We start from the raw sequence: 22,143 nt of genomic DNA, 5'->3' as shown, positions 1-22,143 counted from the left end.
TTGATGATTTTTTTTACAAATTTTTTCGAGTTCCAAAGAGGGTGATCAAAGAAAGGTAACTGGCTCAAAGGGTTAGCAAAAGGTTGAAGTATTTGGGGTAGCAAGAATTAAAGTCTTCGTCATCCCAATCGGATAATATTGGTACCGCAGAAGGGTTAAACGTAATACCTCTTGATCGCATCTGCATTGATAGTTGTTTCAGAGTCATTTCCTTCAATGTCTCCTAAGTACAATGCCCATTTCGGCAACAATTTTCTTATAATGTATGGGCCCTTCCAGTTTGGAGCGAACTTTCCTTTTGCTTCTTTGTGATGCGGGAAAATATGTCTCAAAACGAGTGGCCCCACTTCAAAGTTCCTGGGCCGCACTTTCTTGTACTAGGCATGGGCCATTCTTTGTTGATACAACTGCTCGTGGCAAACTGCGGCCATCTGCTTTTCATCAATCAAAGTCAACTATTCTAAACAGGTTTTTACCCACTCACTATCTTCAACCTCAGCTTCAACAATGATTCGAAGAGATGGAATTTCAACTTCTGTGGGTATTATGGCTTCAGTGCCATAAACCAATAGATATGGTGTTGCTCCAATTGATGTGCGCACGGTTGTGCGATATCCCAACAATGCAAATGGCAACTTTTCATGCCATTATCTAGAACTTTGAATCATTTTTCTAAGAATCTTCTTGATGTTCTTGTTTACTACTTCGACGACACCATTAGCTTTGGGCCGATAAGGGGTAGAATTCTGATGCATGATCTTAAATTGTTCACATACTTCCCTCATCAAATGACTATTCAAATTTGTAGCATTGTCTATAATGATAGTTTTAGGAATACCAAAACGATAGATGATGTTGGCGTGCACGAAGTCTACCACTGCTTTCTTAGTGACGGCTTTGAGAGTGATTGCTTCAACCTATTTTGTGAAGTAGTCGATGGCAAACAATATGAATCTATGCCCATTAGAAGCTTTTGGCTCGATTGGCCCAATGACATCCATACCCCAAGCAACGAACGACCACGGTGCTAACATAAGATGCAATTCTGAAGGTGGTGCATGAATCAGATCACCGTGTACCTGACACTGATGACATTTTCAGACAAAACTGAAGCAATCTTTTTCCATAGTCATCCAGTAATAGCATGCTCAAAGGATTTTCTTTTCTAGGATGTATCCATTCATATGGGGTCCACACACTCCTGCGTGTACTTCATTCATGATTCTTCCGACCTCTTGGGCATCCACGCATCTTAGAAGGTTCAGATCCGGAGTTCTTTTGTACAAGACCTCTCCGCTCAAGAAAAAGCCACTAGAAAGCCTTCTAATGGTTCTCTTTTGGTCTCCATTGGCTTGCTCTGGATATTCCTTTGTTTTCAAAAATCTCTTGATATCATGATACCATGGCTGAACATTTGGTTCCACCTTAACCGTATTGCAATAACCATACCTTTCTCGGATTTGGATTTCCAATGGGTCAATGTGGACATTGCCTGGATATGGAAACATCGAGGCCAAAGTAGCGAGTGCATCGACTAACTCATTGTGAAACCGAGGAATGTACCTGAACTCAATTGACTTGAACCGCTTGCTAAAATCTTCCACATGTTGCATGTATGGAATAATCTTGACATCCCGAGTTTCCCATTCTCCTTGAGCTTGTCGGCTAATCAAGTCGGAATCTCTCATGATTAACAATTCTTCCACATCTTGGTCAATTGCCATGTTCATACCCATAATGCAGGCTTCATAGTGTTGTTGGTGCAGAAAAACCAAAGTCGGGCTGCGGCCGGATAGTGCTGACCAGTGGGTAAGATCAAGATTGCCCCAATCCCGACACCTTTTGCGTTCACAACTCCATCGAAGAATATTTTCCAAGCATTGATGTCTTCTAAAATTACCTCAACTGAATTTACCTCGTCCGGAAAGTAAGTACTCAAAGGCTGATATTCATCATCAACAGGATTTTCCACCAAATGATTCGCTAAAGCTTGAGCTTTCAATGCAGTACGGGTGACGTAGACTATGTCAAGCTCGGTGAGAAGGATTTACCATTTTGCTAACCTCCCCGTGGGCATCGGCTTTTGGAATATGTACTTCAAAGGATCCAACCTGGTGATGAGATAGGTGGTGTATGCCTACAGGTAATGCCTAAACTTTTGAGCGACCCAAGTTAGGGCACAACAAATCCTTTCCAACAAAGTGTATTTGACTTCGTAACTAGTGAACTTCTTGCTCAAATAGTATATTGCCTGTTCTTTCTTCCCAGTCACATCATGTTACCCGAGAATGCACCCAAAGGAATTCTCCAACACTGTCAAATACAAAAACAAAGGCCTCCCAGGTTCGGGTGGGACCAAGACTGGCAGATTTGACATATATTCTTTGATTTTGTCGAAGGCTTCTTGACACTCATCTATCCATTTAATCGTTGCATCTTTTTTCAACAACTTAAATATGGGCTCCATGTGGAAGTCAACTGAGCAATGAACTGACTGATGTAATTCAACCTTCCCAACAGACTCATGACCTCTTTCTTGGTTCTCGGAGGAGGCAAATCCCGAATAGACTTTATCTTTGTTGGATCTAGCTCGATGCCGCTCTGACTTACTATAAATCCCAAGAGTTTCCCAGACGGAACTCCAAATGCACATTTAGCTAGATCTAACTTCAAGTCATACTTACGTAGACGCTCAAAGAACTTTCTCAGATCCCGAACATGGTCATCCTGCGTTTTTGATTTAATGATTACATCGTCCAGATACACCTTGATTTCTTGGTGCATCATGTCATGAAAGATGGCAGTCATAGCCCTCATGTAAGTTGCCCAGGCGTTCTTCAAACCAAAAGGCATGACCCTGTAACAATAAGTGCCCCAGGGTGTGGTGAAGGTTGTCTTTTCCGCATCTTCTTCATCCATCAAGACTTGATTATATCCAGCATAACAATCTACGAAAGACTGTATCTCATGTTTGGCACAATTGTCAACAAGGATGTGGATGTTTGGCAAAGAGAAGTTGTCTTTGGGACTTGCTTTGTTTAGATCCCGATAGTCAACACACACTCGGGTTTTCCCATCTTTCTTTGGCATTGGAACCACATTAGCCGACCACGTGGTGTATCGGACCACTAGGATCACACTTGCTTTTAACTGTTTGGTGACCTCTTCTTTGATCTTGTCACTAATATCAGTTTTGAACTTTCTCTATTTTTGCTGGACAGGGGGATGATTGGGGTAAGTTGGCAATTTGTGTATCACTAAATCAACACTTAGTTCTGGCATATCATCATAGGACCAAGCAAACACATCTTTGAATTCGAACAAAAGTTGGATCAATGCATCCCTAGTTCTTTTATCCATGTGAATGTTTATCATGGTTTCTTGGACCTCTTCTAAACTACCCAAATTAACCAGCTCGGTTTCATTTAAGTTTGGCTTAGGTTTATTCTCAAATTGTTCTAGTTCTTGATTTATTTCTCTAAAAGCCTCATCTTCATCATATTCCGGTTATTTATTCATTATTTCACAGTTAGACAACGTGCTATGATCTGGGGCATGAAGTCAGCAAGCATGTCATGTTATTTAAGTCCGCATTATTAGAATTGAAAAGAAGAAATAAGAAAAGTAACGAAAATTAGAAAGAATAAAGAAAGAGATTCATAGACGATGAAATATTGATTTCATTTCATTGAATTTGAAGATAGAAGGGTTTATATTGGAATTTTAAAGACAATAAACTAAAAGACACATTCGAGTTACACCCTGGAATAACTCGGAATACAGAAAAGGTGGCAAGACTGGACTACCGGGATTCCCGCCTGACTGGGAATGGAGTAGCCTTCCAATTCTGAAGCTTGGCATTAGGCCCCATATATTGCACCTCAACAGTGCTCGAGCCTTCTCCCGGCTGGACTATGTGAGCTTCATACAACAATTGTCTCATGGCTCCACATATATCCTCAATTTCCTCGGCGGTGAAGGCCTCATCTTCCTCTTCTATATATCTGGGCTTGACGAATGTTCTGGAGAGGTGCGGGACCGGCTGAGGCAACACCCAACCATTGCTCTTTCGTTCATTTGCTCATGTCACATCAACTTTTGTGGCGTGAAAAGCCACACCGAAAAACTTCTCACTGGCAGCCAAAGTGATAGGTTCCATAATACCTTGCAATGATACCCCGAGCCCCTTCCCGGGCTTGTACCCATGCTTGATCATTTCGGTAGAGGCCATGATTGACGCATTTGACAAAAAGGGTTAAGGACACGGGCTTCCTTCCTCACATTGATCTGCGACCACAACCTCAAAAGCTTGATAGACTATATGCTCACTACCTTTCCTAGCCTCGAGACATGGGACTAATGGGTCCTTGTAAATTGATTGCTCGTCCTCTCCATGGACCACAATTTCCTGATATTTGTGTTCAAATTTTACCATTTGGTGGAGAGTATAAGGTACGGCCCCTGCATCATGGATCCAAGGCCTTCCTAAGAGAAAATTATAAAAGGTGTCCATGTCCAAGACCCGAAACGTCAGTTCGAAGTCCACATGACCGATAGTCAAGATCAAATCAGTCTCTCCTATTGTGTCTCTCTTGATGCCATCAAAAGCACACACACAAACATTGTTAGGCCCGATTCTCTCAGTCCCAATTTCTATTCTTTGCAAAGTTGAGAGAGGGCAGATGTCAACCCCAGATCCGCCATCCAGCATGACTCTTTTCACATAGTATCCTTCACACTGAACTGTCAGATGAAGAGCTTTGTTGTGGGCAGCCCCTTATGGGGGCAAGTAATTTCTGCTAAATAAAATCCATTTGACTTCGAAAAATAGTTCCGCCATCCTTTCCAGTTTCTCAACAGTGGTTTCAATCAGAACATATGCTTCATTGAGGGTCTTTATCAACACTTTCTGATGCTCAGTCGAGCTTATCAGTAGAGATAAGAGCGAGACCTGAGAGGGAGACTTCTAGAGTTCACAATTGCTTTATTGTAGTTCCAGGGGACTGCAGTGGGGTCTTTCATGGGCTTTTGTGGTACGCGACTAATGATCACGGGCTCGTTCAGCCCGAGTGGAATTATTGGTCCCGCACCATATAAGTCCCTTTTGGGTACATATATCTTAGGTCCCTTGTTCAGCTCGAACTTTTTAGGAGGACTCAATGTGAATTGTTCTTTTATGAAGGCCCGAGGAACACAAAGAATGACATCCTTAAGGGGTACTACCCCTATTTTGGTTTCCACCGTCTTTTCTACACTTTGAGGGGCGAAGTTACTCTTCTTCTCCCCCTTGTATTGCTTTGCAGCCGCCCTTGACTTCTTTTCAACATCGGCGATGGCAATGATGGCTTTCAGAGCTGGGTCAAACTCTTTATCTTCACAAATCATCCTAATAATTGGCCCGTTGTTATGAGCTGGCAATGGGTTATTGGTCACATTGGGGATCTCTTCATCTTTCAGCACTATCCACTTTTGCTCTATTAGACTTTTGACTGCCCTTTTAAGAGTCCAACAGTCTTCAGTGTCATGCCCTTCCGCTCCTGAATGGTAAGCACATCGAGCACCGTATCGGTAGGAGGGCGACTCTAGGTTCTGCCTGGTTTGGGGTACGGGTTGCAACAAACCCAGTTAGACCAGGTTAGAGAAAAGGCTAGAGTATGATTCACCAATAGGCGTGAAGTTGTTTCTTCTAGGTGGCTCCCAAGCATGGGCACTGTATGGAAAATTATTTTGTGGGGGACGGGGATTATATGGAGCTTGGTAAGGAGGGTTATTTCTAGGAAGTGGAGCTCGGTTTTGGTTAAACTGTTGTTATGGCCGAGCATATGGCTGGGCATTCATCACCGCATAAGGCAGAGGATCTATGGCATAAGCCACATCCTGGTGAGGATAATAATGTTGCGGGGTGTTTGGTAGGAAGTAACCTCGGGGTTGACGGGGGTTTCTCAGACTTGAAGCCACCATCGCCACTTCTTCTTTCTTCTTTCTGTTTGTTACACCTCCTAACCCGCTCTGGATTGCTTGGGACGTAGCTCTTATTGCAGTCTGGCTCAATATGCGGCCTGTCTTCAGACCATTTTCGACCATCTCCCCAATTTTGATAGCCTCGACAAACGTCTTTCCCATTGCAGACATCATATTCTGGAAGTAGTCAGCCTCTTGGGCTTGTATAAAAACACTGACCATCTCAGTCTCATCCATCGATGGCTTCACCCTGGCCGCTTGTTCGCACCACTTAACAGCATATTCTCGAAAACTTTCCGAAGACTTCTTTTTGAGATTAGACAGGGAATTTTTGTCTAGAGCTATGTCTATATTGTACTGAAATTGCCTGACGAAATCTCGAGCCAAATCATCCCATATGTGCCAGCGAGATATGTCCTGATCCATGTACCACTCGGATGCAATGCCAACTAGACTCTCTCCGAAATAAGCCATTAGGAGCTCTTCTTTTTCGCCTGCCCCTCTCAATCGATTGCAATACCTCTTGAGGTGGGCTATGGGGTCCCCGTGCCCATCATACTTTTTGAACTTGGGGGTCTTGAAATCTATGGGCAAATGAACATGCGGGAACATACATAAATCAGCGTAGGATACGCTTTTTTGGCCACTTAAACCTTGTATATTCTTAAGGCTTTGTTCTATGCTTCTCATTTTCCGAGTGATTTCCTCTTGCTTGGGATTCTTTGTAGCTCTCTCTTGCCCCGCGGTAAACTCATACCGGAGTTGTTGAGGGTAAGAATTGCTGGTGAAATAGGCAATGTCTGGTGGAAAAGATGGCACTTGGAAGGTAAAGGATGATGGATCAAAGCTTGGCCTGGGCAAGGTTGGTTGTGCCGTAGCCAAAGTTGGCGGTGCAGTAAATATGTTAGAAGCCACTCCCGAAATCAATGCCTGGGGGCGAACCTTAGAAGGCGTTCCGGTGAAATGGGCTGAGATAGTGGGATATCCGAATGGGGTGTTCGGGTGATTTTTTGGGAGGTTGGAAGTTCTGCTTGTTCTGGGAAGTAGCTCAGGGAAACCAGATATTGCACTAGGCAGCTCTCTACCGTTGGACTAAACGTCCCACATTTCCAACATGCGGAGGCGAAGTGCCCTATTCTCTTCAGTAGCCGTCGACTCTGATATTGGGATAGACGATAACGGACTATCATCTGGGATGGAAATTGTTGGTAGATGACTATTTGATGATAATTCGACACTTCCCTTGGATCTTGTAAAGTAAGGGTGCGAAGCCAGGTTACCACAAACCAACCACCTTAAAAACAGAACCTATAACTCAAAAACAGACACAACAAACCGGTTAGTTCGAGGCAATTAACACATAGGGAATCGCACATTAGGGTGTGATGCACCTATACAGTTAAATGTGTTTCTACATGTTTTGCAATGATTGCGTGTCTTATCCCGGCTTTTGTTTATCTCCCCGATCTTTCTCTTGCTTTCTTTTGCATTCTCTCACTGTTTTCTCTCTTGTTTTTGTTCTCATTTTCTTGTTTTCTCTCTTTTCTCTTTTTCCTTTTGGTTTTCTCTTTTCGCCATTTTCTCTTTTATTTGAGTTATTTAAAACCATGACCGGATTCGATGGGGATTGCCTACGTATCACGTCACCACGTGAATCAGATCATCACGTAGTTCAAAAGATAAATGCGAAATAAATAATTTTTGGGTTTTTTCAAATTTTCATTAAAATAAAAACTTCTATTACAAAGACTCGATCATACATATTTAAGATTTGAAAAACTAAAATAAACTCAAAACAAAATCTAGGAATGAATATACACACTTGAAAAGAGAAAGGAAAACAATCAGGAGTACATAGTGCCTCTAATCCTACCCTAGGGACACCAACTGGTCTTGCCGCGGGCTTACGTGACATGTCTTCCTAGTGGCGATAGCGGTCATCCATTATCTAGAGAACAAAGATCATTACTGTGGCGAAAAACATGGACCTGGTCATGTCCTCACACTCATTGCACTGCATCATAATGTAGTCGGCGATTCTTCTAACCCTTTCCCTGATGATGCCCTTTTCTTACAACAACCACCCAATCTACTGAGATATGGCCTCCAAAACTTGGGTGGCGGTATGATTCTGCTCTTGCAAATGTTGTAGGTCTTCCTCTAGCTATGCCATCAAAGCATAGCAATGTTCTCTCTCGGCTTTGAAGCTTTTGGCTTGTTTAGTCATTTCACCCTCAAGGCTATTAAGCTCTTTTTTCCAACCCATGACCCATCTATCATATCTTTCCTTCAGCTGTCGAATGAACGTTGCCCGTTCTTCTGCATTTCTAGCCAACTTTGTTCGGGATTTCGCTAGCTCGGCCTCAGTCTTTTGCAAATCATCCTCATAGTCACGTACTTTCTGCATAAAGATGTAGATGAGCTTTTCATCTTTTCTGCGTCTGCCCGGGTTTTTAGCTGCTATTCTCATCTTTCGAACTTGGACCCGGAGAGCTTCGTTTTCTTGGGTCAACCTTCTTCTTTCACCTTCAACTTCTTGTGCCTGTAGATCGTTATTGAATATGACGTTTCTCAACTCTTCTTGCAAAGCATGAATGGTGACTTGATATTTGTGAGCACGCGATTTTTGCCCTATGTGAAATACTCCTACAAATTAAAGAAATAAATTTCTCCCAATTGTTTACAATTTTATAGAATTTTTGTAGGAATTTGTGTTAATTGTTTGTATTTTTATTAGAAATCATGAAAAATACAAAAATGTCATGCATTGTATTTAGATCTTTGTTTTTATATTTTTAGAATTAATTAGTTAATTAATTATTTTATTAAAAATGAAAATCCAAAAAATGGCTCTTGTTTACATTTTACCTTTTAATTATTATATTAGTGATTTTTCCTTTTTTTATTTAGGATCAAGTAACCTTTATAATTATTTTAATCATATAATTAGTATAATCTTACAATTTAGGTGATTTAGGAATTTAATTTTAGGATTTCATTAATTAAAAAAAAAGGAAAAAGAAAAACAAAGGAAAAGGATATAAAAAAAAGGGAAAGAAAAGAAGGCTTGGTCTTAAATTATATTAGGCTAATTTAGGCTAAGCCCAAACTCTCCTCTTACCCATTTTCAACCCCCAGCCGAATAAACCTTACCCGCCCCAGCCTAGACCCATGCCCTGAGCCGCCTTACCCGCCCCACAACCCCTCATATATAACCCCTCTTATGAAATTTCCCTTAAACAAACCCTAAAGACTAAAAAACCTAAAAACGGCGCCCCCTTTCATACTGTTCATTGTCTTCCTCCTCTAAGCCGACCTCAACTCGCCTAAAACTCAGGCGAGTTCGCTCACAACACAGGTCCCATCCCTCCACGTCACCCTAATCCTAACGGATTTATGACAAAATGAGAATATTCCCTCAAATTTGCACGATATTTTTGCATTCTGGACGATTTGTTGGATGAATGGGAGCCGTGGATGGATGAAAATCAATCCACGCCTTCCATTTGTACCTAAAATTGTTTACAAACAGAGGGGATTTTTGGATTTTTGAAGAAAGCTTCGAGAAAATCGGAGGGTCTATATAAGGTGAGGATTTTTCTTGTGTGAGGGGGTCTTTTTTTTTCCGGAAGTTGATTGAAGTAAAAATTCTAGGGTTCTTGAGTTCTTTTCTTCAGATTGCTCAAATTTTAGTTTTCTTTCTTCAAAAAAATAGTCTGAGTTTGATTTTGTTTTAGTTTTACTTCATTTCAAAAGCAATCAAAAAAAAATTCAGCATTTTTTCGAGTTTTGGTTCTCAAGAATGGAGTTGGATTAAAGTCTAGGTTGGAGTTTGTGTTTGAGATTGGAATTTTGGTGCTGTTTGAGTTCCGTATGAGTTATTTTTTTCATGATTTGGATTTTGGTTTGCAATTTCTACTCGATATTGTTACTGTCTCAGTGGGATTTTGGAGCAAAACATTGTAATTTTCAATTATTAGTGAAATAATTCCGAATTAACAGGTTCTTTACCTTATTCCTTTTCTATTTTCCCATGTAATTTGTGTGTTTGTTGATTTCTTATCGTTTTAGTTTTTTTTATTATGGTTGTTCGTTTCTTCTTCAACTTCTGCTATTAGTTTGGTAGTGTTCAAATGAGTGTAAATTTTACCTGATTTCATGTTGTGTTGAATCTGTTTCACTATTTGAGGTGTGCTCTTAAAATTGAGTATTGAACATGTAGGCTCAATTTGTTCAAATAGGCGCAAATGTGTTAATGTGAGTCTGTGAAATCTTGTTGTGGAAATCGAAAATGGGTGTTTTCTTCTGTAATTGCAATGATAGTCTGATAATTGCTCAAATTGTTTGATAATCTATTTTCTTTTGGTGAAAGAGATGGAGTAACAGAAGAAATGGATTTATAGGTATTTGAATCATGGTCATTTCATTTTTTGGAAAATTATCGGGTATTAAGATTGGAAAACTCTTTATTGGTATTTATAGGGTTGGCTTCGAATTAGTAAGCCAAATGAAGGAGTTTTTTAATGCTTTTGGACTTTCACTGTTTGCTTGTGGGATTTTAAGATAATGAAAACTTGATTGAATGTTTCTTGACTTGATTGAGTATTTCTGGGTCACGGTATATTGAAAGTCTGGTAATAAGAGTCAGTGGGGGCTAAGGTACTTGCCATCATTTTCTTATCTTTGATATTAAATTAATTCATCCTCTGTTATTAAGGCAAGATTGAAGCCTTGAATGAATCTTGTTATTAAATAAATGGATTCTCTTATCTTTGTCTTAGATGGTGATGTTTGAGTAGTAAATTGTTACAACAAGTTTTTCAACTCATATTTGGTCTAATTTAATTTTCTTTCTTTCGAGATTCGGCATGTGGGTGAGATTTTGCATATCAAATGTTTCTTGTGCGCTTCTATGGAGCTCTAGGTGTGATTTATTGGTCTGACAACATTATAAGCTCAATCTGACCATGTGTTACTTAATGCTAAATGTTGGAGTGATCTTCCCATGTAAGCCTAGATAGATGGAATTAGGCGCTTTGGGAATTAATTATAAGGAAAGAGAGAGAGAGAGGGAGAGAGAGAGAGGGAGAGAGAGAGAGGGAGAGAGAGAGAGAGTTGGCTATGAGAATTTATTTAACATATCTTCTAGCTTATTGGGAGCATGAGTAAAGATTAGAATGGAAAGCGGTTTGTTAGTTCATCGACTCTCACCTTATTTTAATCCACCTCTTTCTGTTTTGCACATTCACTATTATTTTCCATTATTTCTTTGTGCTAGCTTTTTGATGCCGATTCAAGTGATTTATATTTTATTGTATGTTGTTTGAACAAGATTGGTACTAATTCTCTTTAGTTAAATTTTACACTCCATTTCACAATTGGATGTCCATAATCATAGGCCTTTCACGCGTAATCTCAAATTAGTTTTAAGAACAATTGATGAACATTCGTAGTTTGTTTTAGGCGCGTAATTAAAACGTCATAACTACGGGTACGATTCCCGTGGTATAGTTGTCATACTTAATTTCAAATTAGTTTTAAATATGAATATTCGTAGTTCATCTAGTTGAACGCTTTCCCTTAATAATTTGAGGTGCGCCATACACAAATAAAATCCATAACATATGGCCCTTACATAAATACAAATTGGTATAGAAAATGCCTTGAACTTTCATAGTTTGCTTTAGGCGCGTTGATTAAATAATTGTCATAGCTACGAGTACGATTCCTGTGACGTAGTTGTGACACTTAATTACTAAAATCTAGGGGGTACATTTATGTGAACCAGTCATAATTTAATCTTGTTAATAAAATAAACATGTTGTGGATCGTGGGTACGGCTCCCGTGACATGATTCGCAACGTGTAATCAAATAATTAGTTATATAACAATTGGATTATTAAAAGCGGCTCTAAAAGGAATTAAAATGCACATAGGTTTCAAAGATGTTTTAAAATCAAATAGATAGGCCAATAATAACAATTGAGCGAACGTGCTAAAACCACGGAACCTTGGAATGCCTAACACCTTCTCTCGGGTTAACAGAATTCCTTACCCGGATTTTTGTGTTCGCGAACTGTAAAACAGAGTCAATCTTTCCTCGATTTGGGATTTGAACCAGTGACTTGGGACACCATAAATTATCCAAAGTGGCGACTCAGAATTTTAAATAAATAATCCCATTTCGATTGTCACTTAAATTGGAAAAAACTTCCTTATACCCTTCCGGGGATAGTAAAAAGGAGGTGTGACAGCTCTGGCGACTTTGTTGGGGATAAGAACCTAGAACTTCTGGTTCAGGATTCAGAATTCGATCTTAGAATATCTGTTATAGTTGGCTTTATTTATTATCTGATTTTTACATGTTTGAGACTAATGTGCTAATTGCCGCTTTTTACCGCTTTCATATTGTTTGGATTGTATATAAATTGTTACGAAACCCTCCTCTCTCTGAGTCTTCTAAATCATATGGGAAGGGTGTACTTCATGTAGCTTCTCTTCTATTAGAGTCATATCCCAATTTTAGAATGAGGTTCGGACAAGTTGCAAAGCTGGTGAAGCTTCTGTATTCCCGGTGCGCTGCCCTCCCCGGCTCGAGCTGTCCGCTCGGGTAAGCCAGGTCTAGAACAAATAAACCCAGGTTTTAAACATAGTATAACATAGCCTCATGGCGGATCCCTAGTTGGAACGCTTGTTTGCGTAACATGCATTTGACTTTGGGGACTCAACACAGGGGTTGGGTTCGTCTAGGACAGGTGTACCCGAAATCAAAAGACCATCCTGATGCATTTTTACGTGCTACTTGCACATTTATTTGACTCGTATTGCATGTTGACCGGCTTCTAGAATAGGGAAGAAAAATTGAGAAAAACCAAATTGAGGTAAGAGAGAGGAAACTACCGGTCCGTGAAAAAACCTGGTGTCCAAATATCCCGAAACTCTGCCAAAATTTTTGAAGAAAAAAGAAAAGGGAAAAAGCTCTTTCAAAATGTTTATGTTTTCTGTTGTGTCAAAATTGACCGAACTACGCAAGTTTGATTCTCACCGGATGTGGGATACGTAGGCAACCCTTATCGGGCCCAACTCCATTTTTGCAAAAATAACCCAAAAAATAAGAAGTGTCTCTATTTTGTCATAATTAAATTAGGTAATGTCGTTCTTGTCCAAAATAGCCAAAATGCCCCAAAAGGGCACCGGAAGACCGCTTCTGCAAGAATAGCCACCTAAGGTCCTCTTTCAAATTTTTGGTTGATTAACAAACACAATCCTAAAATCTTCTTTCCTGAGGTGCTGGAGAGCTGTATTCGCAAAGGTGTTTTGTTTTAAATTGCAATTTTCGAAAATTGATGGTTTTCTCTTGAGTCAAAGTAAATCATGGTCTTTTAACCGATCACTTTAAATAAATGTACAGGATGAGCACTATTGAAAATGAACCTTTCATAGTCCTCGAGGAAATCCCATTAGAACTCCATATGTGGTGGAATGATTTAGGGAAAGTCAGCAGAGATACTGTGATAAAAGCTTTGGGCGGTCTTGTTGGTCCTCTGAAGATTAAGCCGAGGACGGATATAATTGAGGGCCATGAGTTTCCGGAAGGTACGGAAGCATGGTTTGCACATTTGAGCTCCCTAACTGCAAGCAAAATTGAGTGGACATTTGGGTGGCTCCTGGTCAGTGAAGTCATTTACATGTCGGCCGAAGTATATTTTCTTCTATTAATTGGTCTCCGGAGCATTCAGCCTTATGCCCCACACAGGGTTCTACGCCAGCTAGTCAGGTACCAGACTATCCCGCATGATGAGAATTTGAGTCGGCACGTCATCAAACTAGGACCAAAATCTGCTTTCTATGAAGAAAAAGGTGCACCGAATTTGGCATCAATGTAGGTTCCTAGAGCCAAAGACTCAGGCACGGGATCTGTCCAAAGGCGAGTTGGAGCCTAGTTACACAACTTGGTACGGTAAAAGGTCTCAAGTCTATCAAGATCCTGAACGGCCGCCAAAAGGCCCCATGTCCAACAATTCACTGATGGGGCACAAGAGCAATGAGATTGGTTGGCAAAGAGACAAGCTACAAAGCCACAATAAGCAAACTGGAGGGGCAAATCCGAGATCTTAAATTTGATAAAAGTGTACAGGCCACTGCTGATGAAGGGGAGAAGAAGAAATTGGCCGAAGAAAATAAGGCCCTTCGAGCCCAGATCCAAAAAATGAAGATAGCTGCTGAGAATCAGGAAAGGAGCCGAAAGGATGAAAGGCTCATAAATGGTCTTAGGAGGAAAATAGTTGAGTACGAGGATGATTTGGAAAAATCCAAGGGTAATCTGGCGAGAGCCCGGGCACAATTAGCGAAGAACGCAGAGGGACGAGTAGAGTTTGTCCGACAATTAAAAAGGAAATATGAGGGAGAAGCCACCAACTTAAAGAAAAAACTAACTACCCTCGAGAACGAGATGTCCAAACAAACAAAGAGCTTCAAAACAGAAAGAAAACACTGCTAATCCCTGATGTCGCAGCTAGAAAAAGACATGTAACAGCTTCAAGAGCAAAATCATACAGCCGAACAAGTTTTGGGGGTCAGATCTCAGCAGATCGGACGGTTGCTACAAGAGAAGGGTATTGTCAGAGAAAGGTTAAGAGGATTGCAGACTACATTGTGATGAAGTGCAACGAATGTAAAGACATGACCAGGTCCATGTTCTTCGCTTCCGTTATGATTTTTGTCCGACAAATCATGGATAACCTATTTCTCCTTCAAGAAGATATGGCGCATAGGCCCGCGGCGAGACCGACTGATGTCCCGCGGGCCCCAGGAGCAGTAATTGAGGCACTTATGTATTCATGATTTTTATCCGAGTCTGTATTTTCATCTTTCTTCCAGAATTTGTTAGTTCTTTTTTGAGTCTGTATTTTCATTTTTCTTTTGGAGTCTGTTAGTCCACCTTTCGAGTTTGTTAGTTTTTATGATTAGTTCTATAGGAAAAGTCGTTGTAATCTGGATGTTTTTCTTTTATTTTATTTTATGAAAAATTGAAAACCCCAAAAATGTATCTTACTTTTATTTTGCACTTGTAGCCTGAACTATGTAATGATCTAATTTATGCGACGTCATGATACGTAGGCAATCCCCATATGATTCGATCATAACCATAAAAAGAAAAGGGAAAAGAGGGAAAAAAATAATGGTAAAACAAGGGAGAAAACGAATGCAGAATAATAGGGAGGCAACAAAACAAGTGGAAAAGGGCAATAGTGATCAAAGAGGGTATGAAGTGAAAAAAGAAAAGACAGAGCGGAAATGCGAAGAGTTAGTTAAAAGCCGGGATAAAGCATGCAGCCGTTCAAATGCACGATAGAAGCTTTAAATGTCTAGGTGCGTTGCATCCCAAATGTGCGGTTGCCTATTTGTTAAACCTTTAACACTGACAAGTTCGCTGTTGGCATTGAGTTCAGGAAGGTGGTTAGTTTGTGTGGCATTCTGGAAACTCACCCGTACAATAGTAGGTCCAAAGACAAGTTAATCATGACTGGCCAAGAATTGGATGCAAGCATTATTGATACACCGAGGGAGGTGGAGGAAACCGAATCCGGTCTGAAAGAGGAGTTGCATAAGTTGAAAGACCAAATGGCAGAGATGTACCAAGCGTGGATGAAAGGGCATCCCCCACTATCATACCCCGCCAACCCTGCTTTCATCCCACCGCTAGCTCAGTCCCTAGAACCTCCCACTATAGATTCATCCCCACAACATGCACCAAACTTCACCCCATACTACCACTACCATCGCACCACCTCCCAGACCATACAAGCTCCACCAGCCAAAAATAACCCCATACCCTCCTCCACCAGCTACCCCTGTTTTTGTAGCACCTCCACCAGCTATACTCCATCGATCTCCGAGTGAGCCATTATTCCAGACCCAAGATAATCAGTACTATCCCCCAGAGCTACTTTCAAGGCCCTAGATCTTTACTCATACACTCCTCGTTTCGACCTCCCTGTTGAGACTGAGAAACCACCTAAAAACCCGAAATAAGAGGAGATGTTTAGGAAGGTGAGAAGCCTGGAACAATCGCTCAGAAACATGCAAGGGTTGGGAGGTCAAGTAAGTGTAGCCTACAAAGATTTGTGTTTGTTCCCGGACATACAACTACCTATTGGGTTCAAAATGCCCAAATTTGATTTGTATGACGGCCACGGAGATCCCGTGACCCACTTAAGGGGATTCTGTAGTAAAATGAGAGGAACCGGTGGGAAAGATGAGCTGTTAATGGCGTACTTTAGCCAGAGTCTGAGTGGTGTGGCACTAGAGTGGTACACTCGTCAGGATCACAACAGATGGTATACCTGGGATGACTTGGCCCAAGCATTCGCTCATCATTTCCAATACAACATTGAGATTGTTCGAGATCATTTGTCTTTGACTAAGATTGAGAAGAATCCTAGTGAAAGTTTCAGGGAGTACAGTTTTCACTGGAGAGAACAGGCAGCAAGGGTTAACCTTCCAATGGAGGAGAACGAAATGGTGGAATACTTTCTTCAGGCCTTGGAGCCTACTTACTTTGGTCATCTAATCTCGGCCATAGGTAAGTCTTTAAATGAAGTAGTAAAAATGGGAGAGATGATGGAGGAAGGGCTCAAGTCAAGCAAGATCATGAGCTACTCTACCATTAAAGCAACTACGCAGGCAATCCAGAATGGCACCGGAGGCATGCTCGAAAAAAAGAAGAAAGAAGATGTCGCTATGGTCATTTCAAGATCATGGCATGGACCAGGGGATTATCCCACCCACTACACCCAACATCGACCTCAGCTTCAAGCCTATACTCTAAATCCATATAGTCTACCCCAACACTACTTTCTACCACCAGAGCCTCAATACTCAGTCAGGCCACCCCAATATCATATCCATCATGCACAGTCATATGCTCAACCCCCTCCTCACCCGCAATGGCGTGCACCAGCCCCACGAAACCCTTACCCACCACCAAAAACATACCAAAACCCCACTGGTCCCAACTTTTGAGCCAAGCCAGAGTTCAGGAATGAAAGGTTGCAGCAGAAGAAATTTACCTCGCTTGGGGAATCGTATACCAACTTATTTCAAAGATTGAGGCAGTTGGATGTTCTGAGGCCAATTGAGTCAAATCTACCAAACCCCCTCCAAAAAACCTAGATTATTCTCTCAGGTGTGCGTATTGTTCTGATACTCCGGGGCACAACACAGAAAATTGTTGGCATCTGAAAAACACCATCCAAGAGCTCATTGATACAAACTAGATTGTGGTCCAGAGCCCAGAAGCACCCAACATCAATAAGAACCCATTGCCGGCCCATGCTGAAATGCATATAATTGAGATAGTGCATAAAGATGGGAAGCCCAAGAAGCCTTCACAATCTGTCATGATGATCCGGTCTAGTGAAAGTAAGTCGGTCAAGGATCCGGTTGTCACAAAAGCAACCTCTTTGATAGCTGAAGGATCGACGGACAAGTTGAATATGGCAAATGATAAGCCAGTTGTAGTAGTCAAGAAGAGGTCACCAAGTGATGTTGTAGCAAAGCAAGAAAAGCCAAAGGTGATCGTGATGGGGGTCGCAAGTAAACCAGTCATAATTGTGGAGGGTGCTCGCATTGACCCTATCATTATCAAACCTATGACCCAGTTGTCGGTAGCTGACACCAAAACTGTCCCACGGAACTATGAGCGAGTGACAATGACCTATAAGGGGAAGGAAGTGAAAGAGGAAGTTAACGAGGCCCAGGGATTAACTCGTTCGGGGAGATGTTTTGCCCCGGAAGAGTTAAGGAAAGCTAAAACACTCAGAGACAATCCAGTTCTAGTAAAGAAACCGGTCACTGAATAAGAGGGGAGGAGTTTTTGAGAAAATTGAAGGTGCAAGATTACTCCATCATATAACAGTTGAGAAAGACTCATGCTCAGATTTCCCTGTTATCATTGTTGATCCATTCAGATGAGCACCGACGTGCCTTGATGAAGATTCTGAACGAAGCTCATGTCCTTGACAAAATCACTGTGAACCATCTAGAGAAGATTTCCAATAAGATATTTGAGTCTAACCAGATTACATTCTCTGATGATGATTGTCACACCTCCTTTTTACCTACACCCTCCAGAAAGGGGCATAAGGGAGTTTTTCCAATTAAAGGACAATTGAAACGGGATTATTTCATTTAAAGATTCAGAGTCAACACTTGGGATAATTTTATGGTGTCCCAAGTCACCGGTTCAAATCCTGAATCGAGGAAAGGATTGACTCTGTTTAACAGCCCGCGAACCAGAAATCCGAGTAAGGAATTCTGTTAACCCGGGAGAAGGTGTTAGGCATTCCCGAGTTCCGTGGTTCTAGCAAGGTCGCTTAACTATTATATTCGGCTTAATTATCTGATTTTAGAAACACGTTTTAAACCTATGATGCAATTTTTAACTTTTGACCGCTTTTAATTAATTTTCGAAGAAGATTGAACGTCATTTAAAACGTGCTTTTGAATCGCGCCAAATGTAATGCACCCGCAATCCTAAACACATTTTAGTCAACGTTTTAAGATTTTGACTTGGGTCACATGAAATGCGCACCCGAGTTTAGGAAGGTAATATTATTAGATGACGCGCCTAAAGCAACTATGCGTTAACAACTTTGCGAGGGCCATGGAAATTCAACTAAATGACACGCCTCGATTTCTAATGGATTAATTTCAATTATATGAGGGCCATGCATTTTGAGATTTTGTTTGGCATGGCACGCCTCCACTTATTCCATAAGGCTTTACTCAACTAAAACGAACTACAGATATTCATGAATTATTTTTCTAGACTACTTTGAGATTATTGCATCGGGGGTATTTAGTAATCAATCAATTACAAATAGCTAACAGCAAGAATGAAAAAAAAATGATAAAAGACTACGATTCAATCTAATACATCTAACTGTATCCATTTGAGAGGAAGTTGACATTTAGCTATTGTTCACTATTTTCTTTGAGAGGACAAACATGATTAATAAAACTGGATGCCATATTTGCAAAACTATTGAAACTAAAGCTGCTACAAAATAAAAGACTAAAAGAATAGCATTACGTAGTCCAAACCATTTCAATGCTTAATAGTTTCTCCGTATACATTCGAAGCATTCCCATTCACTGCTAACAAATTAACGTGACTGAGAGTAACAACGATTCACATGGCCAAGCACGGATTTGGTTAATTAAACAGAAGAGGAGTTTCAATTATAAAAAAAACAAACACATGGATCCACCCTAATTACATGAACAATTATTTACAACGGCCGAGAATTTAGACATGAGAAAAATCAGCGAGACAAGGAAAATAGAGAGCAATAAATCACACCTGTTAAATCAGTGAGACAAAGAAGAGAGAGATGGACCTTTATATATAGCAAATGAAAACAGAGAGCAAATCAACATTCGGAGTACCTAGAATCACAATCACACCTGTTACACCTCAAGCAGCCGCAATAATTGATTCGAAAGATCTCGAGATTAGATTACAAAGCAAATCGAGCTTCTGTTCCACCAAGGACTAGAAATCAGAACCGCGAACTCGACTCGATCAGACTGGAATGTCACTGCAAACGACCTCGTGAGCATCTATTTTTGTGACTGATTTTCGGTGTTTTGAAGTGATGTTTACAGCTGGGTTTTGATGTCCATTTTCGGACTATTTTTAGTTGAAATTGGTAGCGGTTGAGCTGTTGTTTTGTTGGTTGTTTGGGGCTGGTTGTCGCTTGGTCGTTGCGGTGAGTTTCAAGGGTGCTTGGTTTATGAAGATGAAGAGGAATGGCGATGGGTGTTTCGCTGAAGAAGAAAGAGGAATCGACGGGATATTTTTTTGGTTTTTCTTTCTTTGTGAAGAAGATCCGAAAAACTACGCTGGGGGAGGGGTGCTTGATAAAAGCTGTGCAGCTTTTTGTCTCCTTTCTTCAGCGTTATTTCTTCTCTTTTAGATTTTTAAGCATTACTTTATAGGTAGAGTCTAGGTTTAGGTGTATTTTTACGTATTTTGCCCATTAGTCTCTAGGACTTTTGTGTATTAGGTCCTTAGGGTCTTTTTTATTTGTTTTTGTTCCAAAGAAGAGTCTAGAAGGGTCCCTAGGCTTAATGGACTAATCCGAATCGGGCCAAGAACTGGGTTCTAAAACTCTTAAATTATGATCCAACACCTTAATCGACTCCTTTCAAAATAAGATAAAAATACTACATAATGCAAAAGCTAACATGAAACTATTGTATATATTTTTTCTATTTTCAAGATTATGTAAAGATAAAAATAAGGTACTATATTTTGTATATTTTTATTTAAATTTATGAAAGATACATACTAAATTTTTTTTTGTAATTTTCCATTTTTATGAAGAAAATAAGGTAAAGAAGTCAAAAATAGTTGAAATAGGTATATTAGGCCTAAATTAAATATTTACGTGCTAAAATATGAAAACTCTTGGGGAGGGTCAAAATCACATGTCTACAGCTGTCCCTCTTTGACTGAAAAGACGAAGTATTTTCAGACAAAGAACGACTAGACAGGTTTTTTGACCCGACCCTTATTTGGAAAGACTAAAACTAAGAGAGGGGGGAATGTGATCGAGCTCTGGTATCTGAGCTGCCTACATATCCTTGGCTATTAGAGGAATCAGGCCACATGTAGTTCAGAGGTGAGTGAGATGATGGAGTATGCCGAGGTGAAGAGACGGTCGAGGTGCCGTTCCACCGAGGTTCCGGTCCGCGATCCTGTTATTACATCAAAAATCAAAACATGAAAAAGACTAGCTAAGCCTGCCAACTACGAGTTACAAGATTCTTATCTATAAGTCTTCTGAAGCTTGATCTTGAGTCTTGAATGGTTCTTCATGCAGACTTTGGATTTGAACCTTGACGCTTGCTAGTTGTAGGTGCTAGTTCATTCTTCTTCAGCTTTTCAGACCAAAACCGGACATACCATGCTTATGTCTTCAACCATGTCTCAAGCAGCTAACATTTTCATCAACTTATGCATCTGGATTCACTTCTTACCTTTCTCTTTTTTTCTTTATTGTGACTAACATCTGTTGATCACCTCGGACTATGGACTCGCATTCTTGCCGCGAGCTTATGTGTTCTAAAGTAAATTCCCTTATTCTCCAGGTAAACGCCTGATTGCTAAACTTTGAAATATATTCCCTTGTTCTTCAAGTGGGCGCCTGATTGCTGAACTTGAAATGTATTCCCTTGTTCTCCAGGTGGGTGCCTGATTGCTGAACTGGAAATGTATTCCCTTGTTCTCCAGGTGGGCGCCTGATTGCCAAAACTCGAACTATATTCCCTTGTTCTCCAGGTGGGCGCCTGATTGCCAAAACTTGAACTATATTCCCTTGTTCTCTAGGTGGGTGCCTGATTGCTGAACTTGAAATGTATTCCCTTGTTCTCCAGGTGGGCGCCTGATTTCATCAAACCAAACAAAAAAAACAAAATTTTCTGCCCTAGTTTGCACAAGGAAGATTTGTAAGTTGTTAGCAATATTGTAAACCACTTATACTATTGATGCAATGATGAGAGTAAACTAATGACTAGACCAGGATGTGCGTCCCCCATGAGTAAAACCCAAAACTTTTGACTAGCAAATGCGTCTGCTAAAAATAAAACCTGAATGAACCAAACTAGGAAGTGCGTTCCCTACGGGTAAAACTTGTATGGACCAAAACCAGGAAGTGCGTCTCCTAGAGGGTAATCTCAATTTAGGAAGTGCGTCTCCTACAGGTGTATCCTGAAAGACCCAGACTAGGAAGTGCATTTCTAGTGGTAAAACTTTAATGACTCAAACTAGGAAGCGCGTTTCCTATGAATGAACTTAAATGAACCAGACTAGGAAGTGCGTCTCCTAGGGGAAAATCTCAATTTAGGAAGTGTGTCTCCTAAAGAAAAAATATAACCCGAAAGACCCAGACTAGGAAGTGCATCTCCTAGGGGTGAAACTCAATTTAGAAAATGCGTCTCCTAAAACAAAATATAGTCGGAAAGACCTATACTAGGAAGTGCGTCTCCCATGGGTGAAACTTCAATGACTCAAACTAGGAACTGCGTCTCCTATGAATGAATTCTCACTTTAGGAATTGCGTCTCCTATGGGAGAAACTTCAATGACTCAAACTAGGAAGTGTGTTTCCTGTGA

This window comes from Nicotiana tabacum, chromosome 11 (genome assembly GCF_000715075.1).
Source record: "Nicotiana tabacum cultivar K326 chromosome 11, ASM71507v2, whole genome shotgun sequence".
Lineage (NCBI taxonomy): Eukaryota > Viridiplantae > Streptophyta > Magnoliopsida > Solanales > Solanaceae > Nicotiana > Nicotiana tabacum.
This window is presented reverse-complemented; position numbering follows the sequence as displayed.